A 9,671-nucleotide genomic window follows, 5' to 3' on the forward strand; every position below is an offset into this window, starting at 1 on the left:
ATTGTCACTCTGACAGCCGCAGCCTGTTCAGCCGAGATCTATACTCGATCCCCTCTCGACCGACCCCGGACCAAACCTAACACTCCGGTTTTAATACCAAAAACCCCGCCTCCAAGAAGGGGGCGTACAAGAAAGAGAGAAAAAACCTTTTAAACAATTAATAGAAACCATTGATTGGCCACAGGAACCAACCAATCACACATTTGTCCCCACCTGCGGTCACGTCACCCAACCCTCTCTCTCTTATGCACTCATAGTGCGTTTCCCACGCACGCTGTTGCACCCGACCAGCAAATACAGGACATCTGTGGCCTGAAGTGGACACACCATTACGTTCAGCTCAAAAGCCACGCCGACGGCCTGGAGCGGTCTTCGCGCGGCTGACCTCCTCCCGCGTCCTCGCCTTGGCGCCTTGTCTGCGCGCGCGCCGGGACAAAGTGGGAGTCGGGGCTAATCCTTTCCCAGACTAAAGGGGCGCCGCCGCCCGCCTGAACAGCCCACGGGAAGAGACGCTGCCAGCCCAGGCGACCGTCATCGAGGCGAACGACCCGTCAACGGAGCGCGTTCGGCGCCGGCTTCGCAGATTCTCAAAACCTCACACCGCGCGCCTTTCCGACACTATGAGACACACCATCATTCAGCTTCTCGTCAGCTTGTCATGCCGAATGACCCAGCCACCTCCGACGCGACAAAGATACTCAGGCTAATCGCCCCCGTCTTTTGACACACAAAAGGACAGGCACAAAACACGCTCTCCGCGTCTCCGAACTTGGCGTCCGTGCGGCTACATGAAAGGGACACGGGATAGCAGCTACCAGCGGAGGCGACGCGGATACATGAGCCCCCAGCGGCCTTCATTAATTACATGAGGAGCCTGAACATAACACCTCCGAACTAAGAATGTTGTCTGTACACTAGCTGTACGTACAACATTAACTCTCACTGCATGTTATGTCTTACTGCGGAGCCAGAACTAAAAAAAGCACTCAAGCCGTTACGCGAGTACAATACAAAGCACAATACAGTACAACAATACAAAATTAACCTGGTACACACCAACCCAACCAGCACAACGCGCCGGCAAACTGCACCAAAAACGGATACAACACGGCATACTCAGTGCCTTGGCCTAGCCATGGCTTGCGCAACATCAAACAATAAACGAAGGCGCTCAACCGCAGGGCCCGTGAGAGCAAACTCGTGGCACCCTCTACCATTAAAGGCAACCAACCCCACGACGGGTATAAATGTTCAAACTTCACAACTGAAGAATGACACTATCCACTCTTAAGCGTTACGTGCATGCGGGAACATTCTTTCACCATAAAGAAAGGAACAGACACCCGAACAAACCCAAACGCACAAAATGAGGCTAGTCCTGTACAAATAAAAAAAACGTCTAAGGAAGTTCAGCGTCTCTTCACGCACTCGTGGACGCCTGTTCTTTCAGAATGCACCAGATTGTTCATCCCGGTTGCGGTTCACTTGCTGTCCACATGCGATGTACTGAAAGTTCATTTTTCAGTACTTCAGACACTAGTTCGCACACAAGCGCCACAAGGGGGCCCTACTTGCACATTCCATGGCCCACCATGACCACATGCCAACGAGCGAAAATAATGAGAGACACTCGCATTTGTGCCCAGAGGTAAACTCCCTACCGTGCTGTAACAACGGCTCTACTTCTCAAGAAGACAGCGTTAAGTCCGCTAACTGGTGCTACTCGCAAATCGCACGACTTGCGACAGCTGAACGCAACCAACACATGCAGACAGAAACAAATAACAACAAGGGGGAGAACGACAGTAGAGGTAAAACTAACCATAATCCTCATCTGAGTGATTCCTACGCACACACAGCAAAACACGCTAACAACAAAGTGTGCGCCAAACAACACTGAACTGTTCTATCTAGCACTGTACACTATTCAGCGCAAACGCCCCTTTCCACGGCGGCACACACCGACCGTCGCACGGAAGCTGATTCCGTTTCATGCACCACCAGCTGATTCTAAACAAACCCTGGGGTGGCTCGCACTGTCCCGTGCTCCCGGGGAAAAAGGAACACCCTACTCGGCGGTAGCGCGTACGACGAAGTCGCACCTGCGCCGCCCCACCTGCCGCCGCCTTCCCTGTCCTTGGGCCCGTCGGAATTGACCTACCCCTTACGAAAATTTCTATGTCCAGTCAAAAGACAGTCTGCGTCCCGAAGGAAACAGACTGCGTGCGTCCTGTGTGTTTCCTCTGTGTTGGAATTTCGCCACCGACTTTCTGCGTACTCCAAGTGTCCCGTGTGTTTCCGTCCTCCATGCGTCCAGTCTATCTCCCAAAGGCAACACAGACACCATACGGCCTTTGTGTGTCCCCTATATGTCTTGAAGGCAACAGACCGCATTCGTCCCTTGTGTGTCCCCTGTATTGAAATTTCGCCACCGACTTTCTGCGTCCTCCAAGAATCCTTTATGTTTCCGTCCTCTACGTATCCCACAAGCTTCCACCTTTTGAGTGCCCTTTGCATGCTGTCAAATAACAGCACCCAACAGCCAGCTGCATGTAGAAAATGTCAGCCAGCTCCACAGTCACTGTTTCATGCTGCAGCTGTTTCTGTAAGAGCAAGCTGACGAAAATCACATGAATCACACGACTCTTGCAAACCTGACTATTTTATTCAGGTTGGATCCATGTTGTGCTGCTGCCGCCTGCCACACCAGGTGTCGCCTCATCTTTACCCCTCACAGGACGGGATAGCCACTGCCACGCTTGAACCTGAAATGACAAACGCATTGATCGCATATGAAGGGGTTTAAACAAACACGTCTCAAACATTTGCTGGTTATGCTTATAAATATAAAGGAGTGTTCCCATACAAAACTGAACCAAGTATCCTGAAAGAGAAGGTACAACTTCTAGGTTGCAAAATTAGCCACAAAATTTAGCCCACATAAATTAACTAATGAGCTTACGAACATCAAATATGACATATTGTTACATAGGCAACACAACCCAGAACTAAGTACTGTTTAGATTCATGGCCTCCTCATGACGGGCATTTATACAGCCTCGCAAGAACATTTGAGATGAGATTATTGCAGCAGCACTGTGGGAACAAAGCAATATGGGGGGGGGGGGCGGGGCAGGGAAGGCAACATAAAATTGCATGAACATGCTAAGACAGGCATTGATCAGTCGTCATCATGAGTAGTTGCTAGTGTCTACACGTTCTTTGGAACCTATAAAGGCAGCAGTTTTATTGTGCATTTCGTTCACGAGACAGCACTTGCATTGTCTAGTTTGTTTGTCTGTGCTTGCTTACAAAAAGCAAAATGTACATCACCATGAACTGACCAACCTCTAGGTTGGCTCCTCACTTTTTATATTTCCTTGTGTCGATGGGTAGCAGACACAGGAACAGAAATACAAAACAACCCTAGAAAAACGTGGTGGATAGCACACTTTCACCCATCATTGCACGCGTGCCACGTGGTCACTCATCCCAACAGATGTACAGTGCACGGAGTGACCCCCAAGCAGCGAAAGCTGGGCGTGGTCGCTCTGTACTTTGTGAAAATACAAGCTACTAGAAAGATTTGACAGATAGCACAAACAGTGCAGGTGCGCCAACTTTGCACCATGGCACGAATTTTTCAACGCACAACAGAAAACGCACCGGTATGTCAGTGACACCGTGGAGGAGAAATTCGAAGACAAACCAGGACATCAGTGACAGTGAAAGGGTTAAAGCGGTCGAATACAGCAAATTTAATTTCAGGGTTTATGCTTACCAGCAATGAGGAAAGCTACTGCAGTAACTTGAGCTGACTACTCTGTAACGTGCACTCAAATGCTAAAAACACACAAGCATTTTTGCATATGTTTGCACACAGAGCATTCATACTGTTCGGAACTAATGCAGGTTTTTCCTACTATAAACATCATAATATTGCCCCGAACCACGCCATTTGATTTGTTTACAAAATGTTTTGTTACAAGCACCTGGCCACACCCTGCAATCTTATCCTTTTTTAAGGGAACTGTCTTTTTCCCCTTTTTCCTTTGTATGCTGCACCAGCAGTCCTGTTTGATATGGAAAGGGTGTTGCTTTGCGATCCCTATCCTAGCTTTTCCTGTTGTTTATTGAAAATGTTCTCGATCTAAATGAATGAGTGCAAATGGCCAGTACGATGGCCAGTGAGACGAGTACGATGGCCAGTGAGACTCATTACACTACATGAAACACAGTGGCAAAAAGGCACGCAATACACCCTTTTCACTGCTAGGCACAAGTTGCATCTAGGGCATTGAAGTGAATTCACCTAAATTCTATTTCTGGGTGCATGGAATTGTTTCACTCATGTAATGTAATCCATAATATGACTTCTGAGTAGAAGTCTAAAGATCTAGTTCATCTGTAATAGGCGGTAGAAGAAAAATCCCCACATACTGTCTGTGGGCACCACACAACTACCACAGTGAACAAGGGTGACAAAGTCGTTATTAATTAATTCATGAAGCAAGGACGCAGCCCTGATGCGACAAAAAAAAATAAGAAAGGTACCAGGAAGTTTCTCACCCTCATCGGTTCCTTATTTTTTTGCCCCATCTCTGCAATGTTCTTATGTCTTAATATCACTAAGGTACCACAAGAATGCCACAGTGGTTTTCTATGTTTTCATGTTCTCTCAGCCTTCAAAATCGAGATTTTCATGCATTTCACAGCCGTAATGAACTCCACTTACAGGTCGTGCAGGATAGATAGAAACAGGAGGCAGCCAATTCTTCTGGTAGCTCACAACGTACATCCTCCATGTCAAACACCTGGCCCTGTAAAAAATGGAAGTTCAAGTAGTAAACAAGCCGTAAATATGCGGTATAATGCCGTGAAATACTCGCTCTGACAGGACATGACAGAATTTCTTTTTGTAGGTGCAAAAAAGGCACCTTCAGTTCTTTCAAGCTAAAAAATAAGTACAGTGCTCACTGATTGAAACGCAACACTGCGAGCGCGTGGCCGCCAATACATGCAGCGCCGTCCATGGACGCCGCTGTCGCTGACAGCGCAACGCTGTCGCTGCGGGGAACCACTTCCCCGCTTATTGGCAACCGGAAGCAGCAAGCTTATGGTCAAAACACTCTCATCCTCGTGGTATACCACAATGCAACACCTAGCTTCCACGGGCGTCCACTGGCGGCGCTGCATGTAGCGCAGGCCACGCGCTTGCAGTGTCGCGTTTCAATCCGTGAGCACTGTACATACATGACAATCCTTACAAGGCTTTCAGCCATACTTTAAAGGAACAGAAGCATCCTTACACTGAATTAATGTTAAACTAAGCCTATTAAACATCCCTAGGTGGTAGAAATATGTGGCCCCAGATTTCCACTGTGCAAGCATATTCTCTGGTCCAGAGGGTGCGAAACGTGGTTACGGCTTTTAAAGGAGCCATGAAGAGAAAACACAAGTTTGGTTCGTTCAAAGGATTCCGTTGCTAGAATCATCTGACACCATTTTTAACATAAACTCCACTCAAATAAGCTACAAATTAGGAACAAAGGAAATGGCCATGCGACCCACTAGCTCACTTCTCGCAACAGAACCTATGTCATACCAGCCAGCTCTGCAGTTAGCGGAGGGCGGCAACAGCAAACGCGAATTAGGCAGAGGCTATAAGCTTGCCGAACGAACTATTTGCGCTTAAATTTAGGGCACATTCTTTTTACAGTAGTAAGAATGGTGGGACCAACAGTAAAGATTAGGAAAGCACACGTAAGCATAGAAGTACCGATGCGTACTGCTGTTGGTACTGCGCGCACTATGCTTGGTTTAGCTGCACAGGACTGTGGGGCTTTGGGGTTGTCTCGGACAACAATGGCCGATTGACACAAGCAACGGTGTCTTACGTGACCATATTTGTGGAGCGAGCACTATGTTTCACGAAACGATTATTTTCTCGCTGAACAAAAACAAGCCACGTTTAAATACGGTAAAAACAAAACAAAAGCAGAAAGCGGCTTGCCACGGTATGGTGGCACCATCTCGGTTAACTAACGGTAAAGAACGTTTCCCAATCGGCTACAGAGCGGTCGGTTCCTGTGATGTCATTGCAGACCCTGAAAATGCACGATTTAGCGGGAAAACCAAAATTTTAGCTTCAATTAATGAATTTCTCAGTGAATAAAGCATCGTTTGCATTTGGACAAGTGCTGGGGGCACCATACCACACGAAATCTTTCGAATAACACAAACTTGTATTTTGTCTTCATGGCGCCATTAAAATTCTCTCTGAGGCACATGGTGAACGTCTCAGCGTGCCAATACCTCCAAGGGGTAGGCAAGTTGAAATGCTGACGAAACGAAAAAACAGGATGGCGAAGGAGCACGGTGGCAAGCCCACGCCCTGTTTAATCTTTTTCGCACCGTGATTGTATCCCCATCACATGCATATTTGTAAGAATCAACACGTTTAACCCATGCTCAACATGTTACGGTCAACACAATTTATGCAAGCCAGGTACAAATAATGTCACACCACACAAGAATTTCTGTCTGATCGTGACGATGCTGGATGAGCTTAGGAAGGTGGAAAAATTTCTTGCATTAAAACAGTGAAAGCTGCCCTGTGACTGCACCAGCAATGCAGGCTGGAACAGCATGTTTTCAAGCTGCGACGTCTAAACAATTATCTGGTCAAATGTTCACTGCCTAAAGACCTTGTGCATGTGGTACTACTTATAAAGTTGCTAGCAATGCTTAAATGTTGAAAATTCAACGTATATGCAACTCTTACGTATTATAACTACAAATGTAATGCAGCCGCCTTGCATTTCTTTACCCGTAAACGAAAACTACCCGTTAGAACAATGCTAAGCTGCCTACGTCCTGTAAAAAAATATACTGTGGGTCAACTGCCTCCTAAAAAAAAAAAAATCGGGGAGTGGGCGTTTTGTTTTACAACCATTAACGCAGTTTTCTTTCTTTTTTTTTTCATGCAACAAGCTTTAGCGTCGAATCCACCAAAGCCAAGCGGCGGCCGCTGGGCCGTCAGCATAATATTTTCGTTGTCGGCAATGGCAAGGGGGTCGATCACTCACACAGCATACTGGCCGCCGCTCCTGGAAGCTAATTATGACCGCGCCGACGCAGCCGGTAATTTACAATAAAAGAAGCGCGGCGAGCCGAACACCAAGGAATATACTCAACACGTTTAACAAAACAGCACTGCGGCAACGCGTAATAAAATTTTAACATGCACCACGATAAACAATCACTTACGGCAGAACACGCAGCATTTTTCACACGTCGCGTCGACAGACTGGAACTTGCAGTAGAGACTCTTGATTCTCGTAGGCACGCACAACTTGTCAGGTATTTTGTCAAATGGCGACCTCGATGTGCGTTTGCTACAGCAGCGCAGTACGGCGACGACACAGAACACAGACGCTTTGCCAGCACTCACGATGTTTCAGGTGGCACAAGAGCACTAACACGTAATATTACGGCAGGAGGAGCACGTAGTAATTCACGTAACACCAGCAAATCGAAAACAAACCACCAAAACCACGCACAACGAACCAGCCACGTCTTTTCTTGCGCACCTACATGGAGGAAAAAAAAGCTTAGGAGAGGCCCCCAGCTATCCCCGCGCATTGGCAAAAGTGTGGAGGAAGTCACGTGTTTTCGGCGGCCATTGGAAGTCGCGTTAGCAACGGCGTCCTAGCAACAGCCCGCCCGCCGTTCGCCAGTCATGGAGGAAAGGCAGCGCCTGCCTTGTCGTCCGATTGCGAAGATTGCTGCTTCGCTTTGCTGCGCTGTGGTCTTGCGGAACTCGAAAAGGATGCTGCGAGTTGCGACAGCTGCGCCGATGTGAATATGTCATTTAATTTCTACTTGCAAGTGCACCTTGTACCGCGTGAAGCTATTGCTCCGATCGCGATCACGACGCGCCTATTGAAGTGCAGATATCGTGAACGCGCCGTCCCGTCGTACGCGCGGACACCCGTCTGGTAGATTTTCGGGAAGTGATACACGGTGTGCAGTACGTAGGCGACTTGCAACCGAACGATTCGCAACTCAATTTTTTGGTTATCGCCGCCGCAATATATAGTTTGCTAGGCCGGCAATGCGCGGCAGTGCTTTTGCAACTGTTACAAGGTAGATTCCCAGTTGATATAATTCCATCGTCCTATTACCTTAGTAGGTGTCCGTCTGTTGACTGGAAGAGTGCTGGATCTGGAATCTGGATCTTTTTGTGGTCTCGCTCTGGATTTCGCTTTTCAACGCTTCATACTGCGAGGTTAGTGTATGAATGTTTTCAACTGATATCACCTTGAATTTATTATTGACACTGAGACAAGTTGAAACTTGGCGAAAAAAAGTTTATTGACGCCACCCACCGTCTCCTTTTTTTTTTTTTTTTGCTCAATAAAACGTTTTGCCTCCTCCTGCTCCTCCTTCGCAAAAAATTCTATCGAAGGCACGCGAACAACGGTAAAAACATTCCACAATTTTTTAGCGTGAAATCTGCATGAAGTACTGCTTACCTATATATATAGAACGGCCGTTTAATTGACTAGTCATCTCTGGGATTGCCAGTGAAACTGCAACGCAAACTTGGGCACTTTCCAGTCCGGTAGCCGCATGGCCGCACGGCGTTCGCCCACTGTTTGCGGCGTTCTCCATCGCTTGGGAACCTATAAACGGCGGCGATTGCAAACAAAGGATGAATGCACACCAATGTACAGCAATACTTGTCAGCGGAATGATGCACTAACCGGTGGAAAGTGACGCCCAATTCCTTGGGTACCGATCGCGACTTGCAGCCTGGCACCGAGCATTGCGGCATTGTTAGAGCGATCGAGCCGCTTCGCAAACCTGCTGCGGCCACACTGAAGACGTGTAACAGTGTAACCGCGCGTTTAGGTTCACGGTCACGCGCTGCAAAACGGCCTTCTACCTGCCGATCAGCTGATTTCCGCCGGCTCGGCGCTGGCAGATGCAGACGACAAGAGAGGCGATACAGGACGGAGGAGGCGGAGAAGGTGCAGCGAGAGAGAGAGGCAAAAAGAGTCCGCCAATGGCATGGAGGGCCAATGGTCCGCCATTCGACTTACAGAAATGGCGTTTCCGGCTGCGCTGGGTGTGACGTCAGGGCCTCTCCTAAGCTTTTCTTTCCTCCATGCGCACCTATAACAATGACTGCATATATGCTAGCCTAGACTAGACTTATTACTACAGTTGGCTATCTAGCAGTCATAGAGTTTTAGCAGTTACTTTCTTCCTTCATCATCACCCCTGAAGCAAACTAGGCAGACGCCATTATAGTATTTTGTTAAAGTTGATAATAGCAAACATATATATAATGGCGGTATATTTTCTTGATGCGAGCAACGTCTTTTGTTGTCGTAAGTTGTTGCTAATCATAAGCGAATAAAAATGGATTAACCAACGAAGTTATTATCATCGTCATCTACATCTAGATTGACTGTTTTGTGTTTTGTTCAGCGTCCAAGCATTCACCATTCACTGTTTGTGGGCTTTTCACAAAGAGAACGGCCGGATAAAAAAATTATTCCCCGCAGACATACGCAAACACACGCGCACACGCATACGCGCACGCACACACACACACACACACACACACACACACACACACACACACACACACACACACACAC

The 9,671-nt window shown here is 47.6% G+C and overlaps 1 long non-coding RNA gene across 1 annotated transcript; it reads right to left on the bottom strand.

Annotated features, from left to right (window-relative positions):
* Positions 1-2,680: 2,680 nt before the first annotated feature.
* On the bottom strand, positions 2,681-9,340 carry LOC144139364 (uncharacterized). The gene is made up of 4 exons (XR_013316164.1): positions 9,181-9,340; positions 7,270-7,592; positions 4,736-4,820; positions 2,681-2,765 (listed from the first exon to the last, which is right to left on the bottom strand). It is a non-coding gene; the product is annotated as an uncharacterized LOC144139364 (long non-coding RNA).
* Positions 9,341-9,671: the final 331 nt, after the last annotated feature.

The sequence above is a fragment of the Haemaphysalis longicornis genome, unplaced genomic scaffold, assembly GCF_048455015.1.
Source record: "Haemaphysalis longicornis isolate Haplotype H1 unplaced genomic scaffold, Haemaphysalis longicornis Haplotype H1 scaffold_5, whole genome shotgun sequence".
NCBI lineage: Eukaryota > Metazoa > Arthropoda > Arachnida > Ixodida > Ixodidae > Haemaphysalis > Haemaphysalis longicornis.